This window comes from Ovis aries, chromosome 9, assembly GCF_016772045.2.
Source record: "Ovis aries strain OAR_USU_Benz2616 breed Rambouillet chromosome 9, ARS-UI_Ramb_v3.0, whole genome shotgun sequence".
Lineage (NCBI taxonomy): Eukaryota > Metazoa > Chordata > Mammalia > Artiodactyla > Bovidae > Ovis > Ovis aries.
In genome coordinates, this window is record NC_056062.1 from 25284410 (window position 1) to 25301053 (window position 16644).

Sequence of the window (16644 nt, forward strand, 5' to 3'; positions counted from 1 at the left end):
TTACATTACTCAGGGAAAAGCGGATGGAGGTTTGAAATAGACCCCAGAATAAAAGCAGTGAGAGTGCTAAGGAGTACAAGCGCGTGAACTTTGAAATTAACATCCCAACTTCCGTGACATTACAATGTAACCTGGGGAAATCATGTAACCTCATCGTGCCTCAGTTTCCTCATTTGTCAAATAGGAAGAAGCCAATGATAAATGCTCACCAATGTCCCAAGTGACTTTCAATGAATATGGAGGGCAGAAATGCTTTGGGCTTAATTTCGGCCTTCCAGGTGCCAACAAGGAAAAAGAAAGAGCAAAATAAAGCAAACATGTGACTTAGAACTAAAAATTCTGCTTCCAAATAGCTCCACTTAATCTTTCTGAGCCTCTGTTTCCTCTATAAACTGCAGGTGGCCATCTTTGTACAGCCCATATCCCACGACTATTGAGCTAATCAAGTGAGATAATGGATGCAAAAAAGCACCATAAACCATTATAGCCTCTGCATCTACATCTGTCAATGGCAGTGTTAGACCGAAAAAAAAAAAAAGAAGTTGTGTGAGTTGGTCAGGTTCTAAGGTACTAGTGTTGAGAAAGTATGAAGAAAAGTGCAGGAATTCGAACTCAGTCGAGGTCTCACCTTTTGGTCTGAAGCTATAAAACAACAAAGATTCAACCAAAGTATCTGAAGCATGCAGCGATGAGATTACTGGACACAGAAAGGGGAAGGGAAGAAGGGCACAGCTAACTGACTCAGATGGAGGACCAGCTGGAGAGAGAGTCAGGGATGGTGGCTTATGGTACGAATCCCCTTGCCGGGTTCTGATCCTGAATACAACACTTCTAAGCTGCATGAGGTTGGCAAGGTCATTGAACATTCTGTGCCTCAATTTCCCCGTCTTTAAAATAGGGATAACAATAGTGCCCCCTGCATGGAGTTGTGACAATTGTGTTTGCTACTGCAAGTGCTTAGAACTTGAACACTTCCCATAAGTACTCAGTATGTGTTATATTTATTCCACTCAGTTAAAATATTTATTGAGAGTTCAATCCATACCAACCTCTGTTCTGGGGACTGGATACACAATCATGAGCAAAATAAAATTCCTGCCCTCAAGTAACTTGGAGGGTGTCCTAGAGCAAGGGTCCTCAACCTCTTGGATCTAATGCCTGATGATCTGAGGTGGAGCTGATGTAATAACGATAGAAATAAAGAGCCCAATAAATGTAATGTGCTCGAATCATCCCCAAACCATTCTGCCTGCACTGTCCATAGAAAAAATGTCTTCTACAAAACCAGTCCCTAGTGCCAAAAAAGTTGGGGACCACTGTTCTAGAGCAGTTCCAGAAAGACAATAAATTCTTTTTTAAAATTTTTATTGTATATTGGAGTATTGTTGAGTAACAATGTTTTCCTAGTTCCTGGTGAGAAAAAGGACTCAGTTGTACATATACATGTTATCTGTTCTTTTTCAAATTCTTTTTCCTATTATGTTGTTACAGAATACTGAGCAGATAAATTCTTATAAAGGATGTCAGTTCATGATAAATGCAATGAATATCAGTCAGATGGGGTAGGAGGACATGAGATTAAGGGGTTGCAGTTTCAGTGGAGTGGCCAAGGACACTTCCTTGGTTCTGTGATATACTGAGAATGTAGGCAAAGGTACAATGGTCTGCCCAGGTACACCTCAGGATGGAGGTGTTCATTCTGCCTACTACCAGGACCTCCGGCTGCTGCTCTAAGAGTCAATCAAAAAGATCTTTCGTCTCAGACACTTTCTCAGAAGGCAGCCTGCATCTGTGATAGGTCAACATGGAAGAACAAGCGCCTAACCATTTGTCCGCAACCAGAACAATTCCGAAGAGCCATTGCAGCTCCCTGTGGGATCTCTGGAGGTCTCCATAGAAGCTGCACCACGCTCCAACTTCTCCCTCCGCCAAGTCCTGCCTCCCTCCCCATCGCAGATGTTGTTTCTGAATTCACTCCCCGATGAGCCTCCTCCACACAGTCCTCAGAGACGTCGTCTCTTTTTCCCGGGAAATGTGACCTATGATGAAGGCTAAGTAACTTGGACCTTATCTTTCACCAGAAGTGGTGGAGCAAGGATTAGCTCCTGGGGCTGCCTGCCCTTGTGGTTTGAGGCCTCTGCTGTTATCATCAGCTGTGTTGCATTCCAGTCTGTTCCAGTCAGTGAGGCAGCAGGAAATTTGGAATTTCTGAGCAACCCAGAGCATCAGGGTGGTTGTGGCTGTGGATAAGAAAAGGAGAGGAGATGTTAATTTCAAGAGCAGAAAACATTAAATTACCCCCATGGGAACCCAATGATGGTGAAAATGCATCAACACATTTTGAAAAGAAACTTGTAATATTTTAGAATTTGCCTCATTTTTTGCTATAAATTCTTAGTGATTTTGTAATAAATGTGCAATGGTTTATTCTATATAAAAATTTAGAAAATAAACTTCTTTCCAATTAAGTGCTAGCTTTAGCTTGGTTTTCTATCAATTCTATTCTTATACATTTTAGAATGTCATTTGCATCTTGGGATAAAGTAAATTTGGGGAGCCCCCAAACGTGATCGTCTTCCTAATCTCAACAATGCACTTTATAGCTAGAAGCGTTGAAGGATACACCTACCTTTGGCTTCACCCTAGATCCCAGACATAGTAGGTCTAGGAGCTGGCAAAATAGTAAGTAGAAATACCAGACTGGGAAAAGGAATAAAGAAATTCTTTAGGTGTTGGGAAAGTCTTCCTGGAGCCATGTCATGAGCCACTGGAGAGGAATTTAGGAGACAAAATCAGAATCACTATAATAAAACGTTATGGAGAACAAAAACCAGTAAAAAGCATCTAAGACCTGAGGGGGGAAAAGTAATTCCAAACTTACATAATTTTCATAACTATTTTGAACCCACTCTAGATGTGTGTGTGCCAGCTGCATCCTCACAACACCTCTATGTGGAAGGGGATGTGAGATACATCTTAAAGGTGTGTAAACTGAGATTGATGGCAGGTAAGTGACTTACCAAAGTTTACGCTTGTAAATGGAGGGTGAGTACTTCAGTCCTGATTGGTCAACTCCCAGTGCCAAAAGCGAGAATTCCTTGTTATGACTGTTGAAAATGCAACTCAAGAAATAAGTTCCAATGCTTTCCCTATCTTATTCTTTCCTGCTCTGAGATGCAATATGGTAACCCTTGTTAAGCTTGATCCAGCCAAGTGGATTCTTTTGAGTTTATCTGCAAGTCTGTGGAAAAGCATCACCCTCTCTGAAAATACAGTTTTTCCCTTTATCTGTGGTTTTACTTTCTTCCATTTCAGTTACCCATGGCCAAACTTGATCCAAAAATAGTCAATGAAAAACTCCAGAAATAAACAATTCATGAGTTTTAAATTGTGTGCTATTCTAAGTAGCTTCATGAAATCTCATCCCATCCCGTTGCAGCCTACCTGGGATTTCTCAGCCATCACCATCATCTGCTCCTGGCATCCGGTCACCAGCATCATCACAGTTCAATGGTCCAGGATCATTTGAAGCAGATGACCCACCTTCTGAAGCATCATCAGGTCAGCAGCCTAATGCTGTATCATAAAGCCTACGTCATTCAACTCACTTCTCATCATGGGCATTTTCATGTCACAACTTTCCAAGAAGAAGGGTGAGTACAGTACAACAAGATATTTTGAGACAGAGGGGAAAAAAAAAAAAAAGAGGTCACATTATAGCTTTTATCACAGTCTACTTTATGATTAGTTGTTGTTGTTAATCTCTTTCAGTGCCTAATTTATCAATTAAACTTTATCATAGGTATGTATATAGAGGAAAAAACATGGTATATATATGGTTCGGTACTATCCGTGGTTTCAGGCATCAACTGAGTGTCCTGTAATGTATCCCCTCGGCGGATAAGGGGAGACTGCTGTATTTGTAAAGACTAAAATTCCTTTCACTCTCCCAGAATCTTTCAGGCCTCCACTGTGGCATTAACATCCGTAAATGAAGTCTGCCTTATCAGAGCTGATGCAGAAAATGCTACAAAAATTTTAGTTGCCCCACCATCTTCAGACAAGTCCCAGCCTCCCCTAGAGCCAATGAAAAGAATGAAACGTTGGTTCTGAGTAAGAAATAATTAAGAGAGAGGCCAAATGATCTCTCTGCTAATGACTCTGAATTTTACTGAAGCAGTATTGGCCTCTTTCCATTTTAGAATCTTGGATGAATGTCTAAACCCTGATAATGCCTCAGAGCAAATACAATCTCATCTCTGACATTTATAAGAACTCAGTGGAATCCTGTCAGGCTTAAGTATGAATCATGATGCTGAAATATTATTTTTATCTTCTGTATTCTGTCCTTGAGCATGTAATCTCTCCAAGGCTCAGCTTTCTCATCTGCTAAATGGGGAGATCAGTGGTGGTTCACATACTGTGCAGGGCCAATGTGAGCAACAAGTGATTCCTTCAGTTTTATCGTGGTTGTCGACTGCTTAATGAAAGAAATTGTAATCATATTCCCTTCCCGCCTCCCCACGCTCAACAGCCTTTGGGAGATGCCCATTGTCCAGACCTGGCTTCCACCCTCTACCTCTTCAGGCTCTGCAGCACAACCTTCTTTCTCACAACAATCAAAGATGTACCATTCCTGAGACCCTTCACTAACTTTCATCTTGCATCACTCTGTTCAGCCAGGTTCTCTGACTGGAAACCCCTTGCCCTTGCCTCTGTCTGCTTGGTGAAATCAAGTTCATTGTTTAAAACCCTAGTCTCCAATATCTCCCTAGAGAAACTTTCTCTGCCCCTCTTGCCAAGCCCTAAGCTCTATGGAACTTTGTCCATACCACCAGCCAAGACCAAAAGCATTCTGACCATACTCAAGGTTACCCCTGGAGTTACCGGGGTCAGGACCCAGTAACTCAGGTCTCCTGGCTTCCCTGCTCTCTTTCCACAGAGGCTACCATGAAAAAATAATACTAATAATTCTAGGAATTGTGGGAGACTCTGATGAATGCCCAAGACACTTTTTCCATGTTTCACAAAGCTAATCTACCCAGTCGTTCTAATAAAATTGTAGAAATGTGATTGACCAGATCCTATGACTCACTCACGGCTGGTTCTGTCCCCTCAGATAAGGCAGAAGAGAGCTGGGTATGGAGCTTATCCAGATAATGAACCAGAACAAAAATGAACTCAGGGGCTGTTATCCCATCACGGGTCTCTGATAGTGACTGAAACCCCCTCAGCAGGCTTCTGTGGTCACAGGAAAGACCACCTCAGTGAAATCACTAGTCCCTGCTGTATTTGGCTTTGGTTCTGACAGTGACAAGACTCACCAGATAAGGCCACTGGCTGCAGTCACAGATTGGGTTTGGGCAGCAGAGCTGTCCACAAATGAAGGATTCACTTTACGTCAATGGAAGCAAATGAATCTGCATTTAGTGGTGACTCGAGCCCACAACCTCAAAATAGAATTGTGTCTCCTCCAACTAGAAACCGTTCCTGTACGCAAAAGCTGAAACACGTCAGGATGCATTTAAGTCACAGGGAGCGAGATGTTGCTGTTCTATCCAGGGAGCCATAAATTCTCATCCGGGTGGGACGCCAAGAGATTCTGTAGGCAAAGTAAAAGTGGGAACAAAGTGATGACTCTGCCTTAGAATAATAACACGAGGTCTTTTGCATAACATTGTGTAACAATTATCTTGATAGATCCTCACAAAACCCATAAACGTAGGCGAGCAAGCAACATAATTGTCCTCATTTCACACAGAAGAAAAATGAGGCTTGAAGACTGTGAATGAATTTCCCAAAGTCATGCAAAGGAGAATCAGGGCTCAAAAGAGTCCCCAGTCTGACCCTTTTCCACTCCACTAAACAGCCTTCTACCCAGGGGCTTTTGTGCCCCATCAAACAGAGAAATCAGAACCACTGAGCTTCTATAAAAGAAAATGGAAAGTTCTTTCATTCCAAAGGAAACCAGTTGTTTCCGAGGCTATCAGGTGATAATAAGAGCTATTCATAGTTAGTAGTATTAATAACAAAGCTAGACGAGGTTTTCCTATTGGTATTTTTGGTCTTCATTCTCCGCAGAAAGCACTTTAGTAGAAGTGTGTGCATGCATGCTCAGAAGCTGTCATATCTGATTCTTTGCAACCCCATGGACTACAGCCCACTGGGTCCCATGGGATTTTCCAGGCAAGAGTACTGGAGTGAGTTGCCATTTCCTCCTATAGGGAAGCTTCTCAAACCAGGGATCAAACCCTTGTCTCCTGCATCTCCTGCACTGGCTGGATTCTTTACTACTGACTCACCTGGGAAGCCCACTAGGAAGAGAACAAACTACATCTGGAAATGCACACCATTCGGCTTCACACAAGGGTCCAAACACCAACTCTGCTATATGTGACCAAAGACAAAATCATTGATTTGACTCTGAATTTCCTTACCCTTACCTTAAATAGGGATAATAAATTCATCACAGAAATAAAGCAGGAAGTGAACAAAATAGCATGTGGAAAGTGTTTCACAGGGTGTACCTGGCACTTAGTAAGTCCTCAGAAATGTCTGAATCTGGAGAAACAAACTCCTTCACCACATCGTGTCTGCTAATGAATAGGACACACACAAGCTCTTTCAAAGAGAGGCTTCATGCAACATGGCCCCACCATCACACTCCCCTTTGCTCAACTTCTCACACTTTATGAAGAAGGGGCATGTTCATGATCAGGGAATAAAATCATTGTCTTCAGATCTCTGTCACTGGGAAAGGAATTAAATCAACCTTTTAGCCACCAGTGAACGGAAAAGTCATTCTTGTCTTTATTAATGGAGCTGCTGACTTGCTCGTTCACATGAAACATATCCTGGCCATCTGAAAGAAACCCCAATACTGGGAAAATACTAGATGTCAATTAACATTTTTGGAGCACCTACTAAGTGTTGGTCTCTCCACCTACTATGGCACATTTGAACCTTGCAAGATTCCTACAGGTAGACCCTAGAAAAATAAGATTCTCTCCACTTTACAAGTTAGGAAATGGAAGCTCAGAGTGGTCCAAGGTCTTAGAGCACCTAAAGTAGGTAAGCCAGGGTTTTAACTTTGATGCTCTTTCCCTTTCCTTTGGAACAGGGGCTTGCTGCCACTCAACCCCCAAATCCTCATCAAAGTCAACATCCAACACAAAGTACCAAAAGTGAGCAGGGACAACTGAGTGGGAGAGGCCCCCACCATTGACTCATGACCCAGGGATCTGTGTCAGACTTTCGTGTGCTCTGCCTCCTCACTTGTGGAATGGAACAGTCCCTTACTTGGTTTAGATTTAAGTCAGTCTCAAGTTACCAAGTAGCCTGATTCATTTCAGAATTTTACATGTGTAGTATGTTTCCCAGAAAGCCATTTGGAAGAGTAGCTCTTCTTAAAGTTTGTTTTTTCATTATTCTACTCAGAAAAAAAAAAATCTTTTTTACATTCACCCAATATTTATGGAGTGAAAGCTATGTGCCTGGCCTTCTACTAGATTCTGGGGATAGAGAAACTAACCCAGTAGACTTCATCTCTGTCCTCATGGAGCTGAGAGTCTGCTGGGAAGAATGGACTAGCAAACACTGAATTCTAAAAGAAGCTGGTGCATGCTGGCGCATGCGTGCCCATTTGTGTCTGACTCTTTGTGGTCCCATGAACTGTAGTCCGCCAGGCTCCTCTCGCCAGGGGATTTCCTAGTCAAGAGTACTGGAGTGGGTTGGCATTTCCTTCTCCAGAGGTTCTTCCCAACCAAGGGATGGAAATTGCATCCCTTGTTTCTCCTACATTGATATGCAGGTTCTTTACCACTGGCACCACCTGGGAAGTCCCTAAAAGATATTAGGTCATCAAAATTCTGATAACTGCCCTGCAGGAGCTTAGAATGCAATGAAAGAGTTATCAAGGGACATACAGTAATCTCAGGGTCAAGGAGGGCTTCCCTGAGAAAGTGATGTTGAAGGGGAAAGCAGAAGGATGAGTACAAGTTAACTAATTGCATGGGGGTAGTGATACTCCAGGCAAAGGAAATAGCACTTGCGAAGCCATGGGGTCAAGAAGGAGCATGAGTTGTTTGAGGAACTGAAAGAAGACCAGGGTGACTAAAGCCTAGAGACCCAACATGGAAGGAAAGGACATGAAAACCGGGCCATCAGGAGGACAGAGCTGCTTTCAGAAGCACTCACTGTTAACTTAGTCATTGTGAACGTGTGCTTATTCCATGCACATGCTCTTTAATGCTTCTAATATTTACAGAAGTCAGACCTAAACAAGAGAAGGATTCCGTCTATTAAGTTTTTTCTCCTTCTCTTCCTCTTCACTGTCTATTCTTTTGGATCATGATCTTGCTTTATAAGTGTGGTTGGAGACACAGAGACAGGGAATTTTGTAAGAAACTGTTAAGTGTACAAAGGGTACAAACTTCCAGTTCCAGGATGAATAAGTTCTGAGGATGTAATATGCAATGCGATGACTGTAAGTAACAATACTGTGTTGTTTACTTGGAAGTTGGAAGAGAATAGATCTTGAAAGGGCTTCCCAGGTGTCTCAGTGGTAAAGAACCCACCTGCCAACACAGGGGACACAAGAGACACAAGTTCATTCCCTGGGTTGGGAAGATCCCCTGGAGGAGGAAATGGCAATCCGCTCCAGTATTCTTGCCTGAAAAATCCCATGGACAGAGGAGCCTGGCAGGCTATAGTTCATGGGGTTGCAAAGAGCTGGACACAACTGAGTGACTGAACACACACACAGAGATCTGGAAAGTTGTTACCATACAGAAAAAAGGTAGCTGTAGAAGTGATGGAGGTGTTATCAACCTTACTGCAGCAATCATTTCACAATATACACACACAGTAAATCATCCCACTGGGCACCTTAAAACTACACAATGTTACATGTCAATTACATCTCAATAGAGCTGAAAAGGAAAACAAAATTCAAAACCACGAAAAAAGTCTGCTTTGCACAGTCTTGTGTATGTCTCTAAGGAAACACAGTATAACCTTAAGCAAAGCAACACTTTTGAGGGAGTTTTCCTTTCTTCTGCAAAACAAGAGTGTTTAAATATCTCAGAACACTTACAGGATTGAATAAGGTAAGGCACATAAATCTACTGAGTGCAGTGACTGACATGAAAAGTTTTGTGCTAAGCTATTTAGCTTTCCTGTTCAGGTGACTTAGGAAACAGGAAAGGAGCCTAGGTTAGGTGGGGCTCACTGGCGTAACAAAGAAATGCTATGCACAATGGCTCAAACATGATAGGAATTTACTTTTTTGCTCACTCATGTCTAAAACGGGTGTTCCTGTCTGATGGCCAGCTCTCTGATGCACAGCAGAGAGGACTTTGCTTCCCTCTCAAGCTTCCATCATGTTCTGCATCAAGTTGGCGGAGAGGACAAAATGTGGCCGAGTGTGGCAAGGACAAGGCTAGACTATCAGAGTCCTGTTGCAAGGCCTAGCCTAACCACAGGAAGTCAAGTTTGTCAGCTGCCCCAGGAAAGAGAGGGAATGGGTATAAAGGAATAGCCAGCCACCGGGGTCACCCCACCAACATGAAGGGACACTCTCTATTTTTAGATCAGCCCAAAGAAATCAACGTACCTACTAATAGGTACTGCACACCTCCTTCCCGCAACACCTCCTTGAGTCTAGGATAAGGGTGGCAATAAGATCATTATCTTCCTCCCAATATAGGAGTTCCCAAGAAATATGAGCAGCCTGACTTCTCCCTCTCCTTGATCAATCACCACAAGCACCCAGTTATCAGATTTTTTGGTTTTCTCTCCTAAAATATGTGAAAATCCTTCCTCTTCCCGGGATGGCCTCTACTGTCCTTTATCTTCGCTCCCCTGATTCATGATGACAGTTCACCTACTTCATCTTTAGCCAGATTGGCTCCCACTCATCCGCCCCAACTTCTGGCTCCAGTCCACCCTCCTCACCAGGGCCACCAAAGGGCTGGCCCTCAAATGCCTATCCCAAATGGAGCTGCAACTGGCCTGCTTTAATCCAATTTGGTGCATCAAGGTTTGCAGTATAAAATGCAATTCCCTGAATGTGACAGCTGATGGGAACTGGCTCTGCCTCCAAGATGGCCTCATCCTTCTCTGAGACCTATATGGTGTCCTGCACATGGCTGGCAAGCTGCTTCTCCCCACCACGTCCTCTTGGCTTCTGTTGACCTGTTGTGTATATTTCAAGTCCATTGCAGACATCCCCAACTCCCAGAAGGCCCCATGACCTTCACCTTACTCCTCTGTATTCTCAAAATAACCTGTGTACTTACTTCTCTTTGGACTATCACTGTAGTGATAGTGTCTACTGGTATTTCATCCATCCACCCCACCATCCCTGAAACTCCCAGCAAGTAGACAATTTTGAGAGCCTTGAATGCCATTCTAAGGGCTTGGAGGTTAACCCTGGAATGTAAGAGGAATTGCTGAGGACTTTTGCAAAGGGAGTGATACTATGTGGTCAATATTTTAGTAGACTGTGGGCAGGACTAACTGAATGCAGGAGAGCTAGCATTGAAGGGACAAGACACTAGGGTGGCATTTGTTCTACGTTCAGGATCTCAAGATTTGGGTCCCAACTCAACCAGAAGTTATCAGTGTGACCTCGCGCATGCCACCTCTCAGAGTCTTGCTTTATTTATGAACAAAATGGAAATAATAAATCATTCTGACCCATCTCACCAGGTCGATGTGAGGACATTGCAAAATAATGAATACTAAAGTACTTTCTAAATTCCAGTGAAATTATTAAGGTTAGTCGTTAAAATCCAAATAAATCCAAAAGGAGACAGTCTCATCATGTCCTCAATGTCAGACAGAGTCCCTTCTTGAAGTCAGATGCATCCCAGGATATCCCAGTATTCCCCTGGGCCATGCGAGGCTAAAATTATCTCTGCTGGCCTGTCACCTGTGAGCTGACTTCCAGTATCTGAAGGCTTGTCACGCGAAAGGAGGGGATTAACTCCACGGAGCTGTGTGACGGTTCCCAGGAGACAAATACTGATTCAACTTTTGGAAAAACTTTCAGATTGTCACAGCTGCCCAAAGGCTGCCCAGGGCTGGGAGTGCAGGTGGGTCCTGAACCCCCTGAGATTGAAGATCACTGCGGCAGACTCCACGCATCAGTAGGGTTTGGACGGTCGGCTTCTATATTTCCTTCCAATTCTAAAACTCCACTGTCTGCTGCCCCCATTGATACCTTTATAACTGTGCCTATTGCTCAGATTGTCAGTTTATAACACAAAAGGGTTGATTTAGAGTTTTCCCTCCTCCACTAGGCTAGGGTTATCCAAAGGCAGGGACTGGATCTCCTCCAACTTGGGATCTTCAGTGTCTGTAACAGCTTCTGGGAGGCAGTAAACCCTAAGTAATGGTTGGCAGAATGAATGGATGGATGAATGAATTATTCCAAGTGTGTTGGGATGATGCTGACAACCCACAGAAGAAACATGATGATCTTTTAAAGTTCGGGCTAAGATAAGTATTTCATAGTGAGGCTCGTGTGTGATGATATTGGTCTAAATTAATACTTTCCCACAGGGAGTCTTTCAGCTCCTAGAAGTCTTATTTTTAATATTAAGAAAAAAGCCAAGAAAAGTAGGGAGTTTCTGCATGTTACTGCTTTCCCCAAATTCAAAACCATCAGTTTCTCTGCATTTATCTGGGAATTTATCAGTTTGGTATGGTCACTCTTTATCTCCAGTAGCAAACCATCATGCTGGAACTTTAGACGTGTGATCTAATTTAACCTTTATGTGAAACCTGTATAGTAGGGCATGCTGTCTTTAGCTTACAGACAAGAAGGCAGGGACTCAGAGAGGTTTGGTTACCTGCTCAATAATAGAAGTCTTTAGTGTCAGAGGCAGAATTTCAACTCAGTTCTGTCTTGCCTCTAAGCTCAAGTTCTCCCCACATAATGCTCAGCTTCATTTCGGAGAAGGCTTGTCTGATGTGTGTTTCTATCACCAAGATGCTTGAGATGGAGGCCCACCTTGGTCATTAGCAGTTCCCTCCCTTTAATGATAACAGTGCAGTCTACTGACCATTCAAAAACCCTGAGTTTCAGCCATAGAATGTAACGGTTTGTGTCAGTTCAAGTGAGATGGATAAACCTAGAGCCTGTTACACAAAATGAAGTAAGTTGGAAAGAGAAAATATCGTATATGAACACATATATATGGAATCTAGAAAAATGGTACCGATGAACCTATTTGCAGGGTATGAATAGAGACGCAAACCTAAAGAACTGACTCTGGACACAGTGGAGGGAGGGGAGGGTGAGACAAATTGAGAGTAGCCCTGAAACATTTGCAGTACCATCTGTAAAATAGACAGCCAGTGGGAAGTCTCTGTATAACGCAGGGAGCTTAACCCAGCGCTCTGTGACAACCTAGACGGGTGGGATGAGGAGGGGTCAGGGGGAGGTTCAAGAGGGAGGAGGCATATTTTACTTATGGCTGATTCATGTTATAGTATGGCAAAAACCAGCATAATGTTTCAACATGATAATCCTCCAATTAAAACATTTAAAAAAAAACAACTGAGTTTAATGAGAGGCAGATCACTGTCCATCAAAGTAGACCTGACCTCATAGATTTCCCAGCCTCAGAAACCCCACAACCTCCCTCTTCCGGCTGAATCTCCTTCTTACCATCAGATGTTATTAGGACCTCAAGAAGCCTCCCAGGCAGGCCCTCTATGCTAGACCTTGTATTTTGCTAGTGTTGACAACTTAATACATGTCCGCACTTCCTTTTATGGGGAAAGATAAGACTCTGATGGTAATCAGAGCACCAGGGTAGGAAGTGCCACATTCCTCCATGTAAATATTTGACTAAACTTTCTCTGAGCCATGCATCATTGTGCCGAGCCCCCAGAAAAACTTCAGGTCCACAGATCTGCAGGTGAGATACCTCAGCAATGAGTTATGAGAGGACTTGTTTAAAAACCAAGGCCAGAGCAATGTATTTCTGGAAGGGGTGGGGAGGCCTGCTCTACGTGACCGAAAGCTGTTCTGAGGAAGCCAAGAATAGAGGCTAGGTCTCAGCTGGGGTGGAATTTCTCCTTTGGTCAACTAATTCCTGAAAAGGGGGACCTGTTTGCATGGCTTTTTTTTTTTTAAGAAATTACTGTAGGTATGTAGCTCATGTCCACGAAAGTAAAATAATAATAAAAATGCAAAACTAATCTGAAAGTCAATAGGAATTACTTACATCCATCAATGCAGTGGGCAAACAATAATGAAAGCATTGATAATCATAGCTAACATGTATCGAGATGTGCTGTTTTAGGTTCTTCGCATTTAATCCTCACAGCTTTCTCCTAAGGTCTCTTAAAGTGTTTACAAGGGAGGCAGGGAAAGGTTGAGTAACCTGGCCAAGGCTGCAGAGAAAGCAAGTGATGGAACAGCTATGCAGACATTGGAAAGTCTATTGTAAATGAATACTTGTTGACTTTAAAGTATGTTCATGATATTAAAGGGAAAAATGTAGGTTCCCAGATTGTGTGATTTCAGTTTTTTTTTTAATTATAAGAAATGAAAAGCCACATCATACCCATTGGGATGGCTGCTTTTAAAACACACACACCAGAAAATAGAAAGTGTTGGTGAGGAAATTGGGAGTGCAGAGAAATTAGAACTGTTGATGGGATGTCAAATGATTCAGCTGCTGTGGAAAACAGTATAGGGATTCCTCAAAAAATATAAAAATATAATTATAAAATTTTTGAGCTTTACATTGAAAACTATTTATTGCTGAAATAATGTCTTCGTACATTGGAGACCAGATGTGTTGGTCTTAAAGCATGAAAATATTTCTGTCAACATGCTGTCTGTCTTCATGAAGGCCCTGAATGATAATCTATTTTTGACCTTATAAAGGTAGACATTACTCATACCTGAATTGTGGAACAGCATATCTCATATACCTGGCTATCAGAGGCCAAGCTTTTCTATTTTAGACATTCAAAAAATGGCTTTCCCTCATTTTTGTTGCCTGTGCTTCTGAAGTCCTGTTTTTTTTTTACCTAAGGGCCAACTGATTCTAAAGTTTATTTTACATGAACATCATTGAAATAAATACTTCTGTGACAGGTTGTGGTTCGTTGGAAAACTGTTGTGATCAATTCCACTTCTGAGTATATACCCAAAAGAATTGAAAGCAGGACCTCAAAGAGATGTGCATATCTCATGATAGCACTATTTGCAATAGCTAAAAGGTAGAAGCAACCCTAGTGACAATCAGTGGTTGACATGGTCCACACATACAATGGAATATTATTCAGCCTTAAGAAAGAAGGAAATTCTGATACATGCTACAGTATGGATGAACCCTGAAGAAATTATGCTAAATGAAATAAGCCAGTCACAACAAGACAAATACTGTATGATTCCATTTATAAGAGTTATCTAAAGTAGACAGATTCACAGAAACAGAAAGCAGAATGGTAGGTCCCAGAGCCTGGGAGGAGGAGGGCAGAGGGAGTTAGTGTTTAATGAGTGCAGAGTTTCAGTCTTGCAAGATGAAAAAAGATCTGCAGATTAGTTGCCCAGTAATGTGAATATCCTTAACACTGATGAACTACATAGCTAAAACTGATTAAAATGGGGGGAAAGAAAAAGAGAAAAGGAGAAAGAGAAAAATACAATTACAGTATATATGGGAAAGGTCAAGAGGACATATACCTCTGTGTGTGTGTGTGTGTGCGCGCGTGTGTGTATGTTCAGTCACTCAGTAGTGTTCGACTCTTTGTGACCACATGGGCTGTAACCCACCAGGCTCCTCTGTCCATGGGATTCTCCAGGCAAGAATACTGGAGTGGGTTGCCATTTCCTTCTCCAGGGTATCTTTCTGACCCAGGGATTAAATCCGTGTCTCTTGCATCTTGTGTGTTAGCAGGCAGATTCTTTACCACTGAGCCACCTGGGAAGCCCCATATACATCAGTGTGTTGGTATATATCAAGCAGGCAAGCCTGTACATCCCTCGGTTAGGCCCAAACTCTCAGGTGCTCAGTCTGTGTGAGTGAGAGGCTTACAAGGAGCCTGAATAATCAGAAACAGGGGGTCTTCCTCCATTGAAGAGCATGGATGGCTGGAGTAAGGAGTCAAAAATGTAATTTTGTGCAGAATATGCATTGCCTGAATAAGTGTCTGCAAAGAGGGTTTTGTAATCTACCTATAGGCAGAAAAACTTTGCCTGCTCCTACTGTAGGCTATATGTGGTATTTTGTCTGAAGGTGATTGACACCTGTCATTTTCTGCCCCAGTGCTCCAAGATAAAGTGGTGTAAAATGGCAAGACCAGCTAAAAGAAGTAGGACCTTATATTCTAAAGCAGACTAGGGGTCATCTTTTACCAAATTCTTTCCACCTCTCTTAACTGTCAAGTTCTGCAAAACCAGAAAAAATGTGGTTGTCAAGTGGCAGGCAGTTGGTTTTCTACTAGTAGATAAATATGTTGTATCCTAATCAAGAAAAAAGCAACACTCTTTAGGCGCGCGCTAATAGCTAAGAGTTGCAGCCTGAGTGGTTAACCCTGTGGTACTGAAATGACTCATCAGAGTTTGCAAATTTACTACTATTGATTTCATGGGTTTAGGTCCTCGTTCAATACTCATACTATCTGTCAATGCTACAAATACTGATGAAAATCTTTATATCAGAATTAGCTGTGGAGGCTCTTGATTTGCCCTCACATTTTTTTTTAGATTTTTTTTGGCCATGCCATGTGGCATGTAGGATCTGAGTTCCCCAACCAGGGTTGAATCTGTGCCCCCTGCAGTGGAAGCATGTCTTCACCAGGCTTAACCTTAACTGGACTGCCAGGGAAGTCCCACCCCCACAGTTTTTTAGCCAATTAAAATGTTTTTATTTGATCAACATAAAGAGAGGGAAAAATCAGCACATCTTCTTTATCATGAATATATATATTTTAAACTTATAATTTGGAGTATAGTTGTTTAACAATGTTCTATTAGTTTCAGGTGTACAATAAAGTGATTCAGTTATGCATTTACATGTATCTATTTTTTCACAAGTTCTTTTCCCAATTAGGTTTCTTTTTAAAGAATCTTTCGCAGGTCTTGGCAGCTGAAGACACTGTGAAAATTGCGGCTTTACTCCACAGTCCGTGGACTCAACCTCCGGATTGTTGATCTGGGCAATAAGAGTCCAAGGTGCTAAAAGCCTGCCAAGAACAGAGTGCTTAATTTGGTCTGAGTGTTTCCAAGTTTGAAATGGAAGACAGGAGGCTTACCAGATATTTCAAGTAGAAAGAGACTTAACAATGTGAATTGAAAGTTGGAACAGTAGTGGGATGGCCTAGAGTCAGGTCAGTAGGGAAATTTGCAGAGACTAGAATGCAGGAAGTAGTACTGAAGTTGTGAATTCTCAACAGAATTAGTGAGAGGAAGCCACTGGCAACATCCCACAAGTATTGGCACTACTCCTGGACAGGACAGCTGCTATAGAAAATAAAAACTTCTCCTTCTCCTCGGCCTTCGAAACACCAAACTGGCACCTCTGCCTACCAGAATCTAACCTTAAGCCCTGCAAGCAGAAACTGAGGGATTGGACTGTCAGGCTAGCTTCTCCCAAGCAGAGGAAGATGTAGAAGGGA

The 16644-nt window shown here is 42.4% G+C and overlaps 1 long non-coding RNA gene across 1 annotated transcript; it reads right to left on the reverse strand.

Moving 5' to 3' along the window:
• Positions 1–1358: 1358 nt before the first annotated feature.
• Positions 1359–6223, reverse strand: LOC121820320 (uncharacterized). The gene is made up of 4 exons (XR_006060799.2): positions 5325–6223; positions 3445–3637; positions 2630–2767; positions 1359–2240 (listed from the first exon to the last, which is right to left on the reverse strand). It is a non-coding gene; the product is annotated as an uncharacterized LOC121820320 (long non-coding RNA).
• Positions 6224–16644: the final 10421 nt, after the last annotated feature.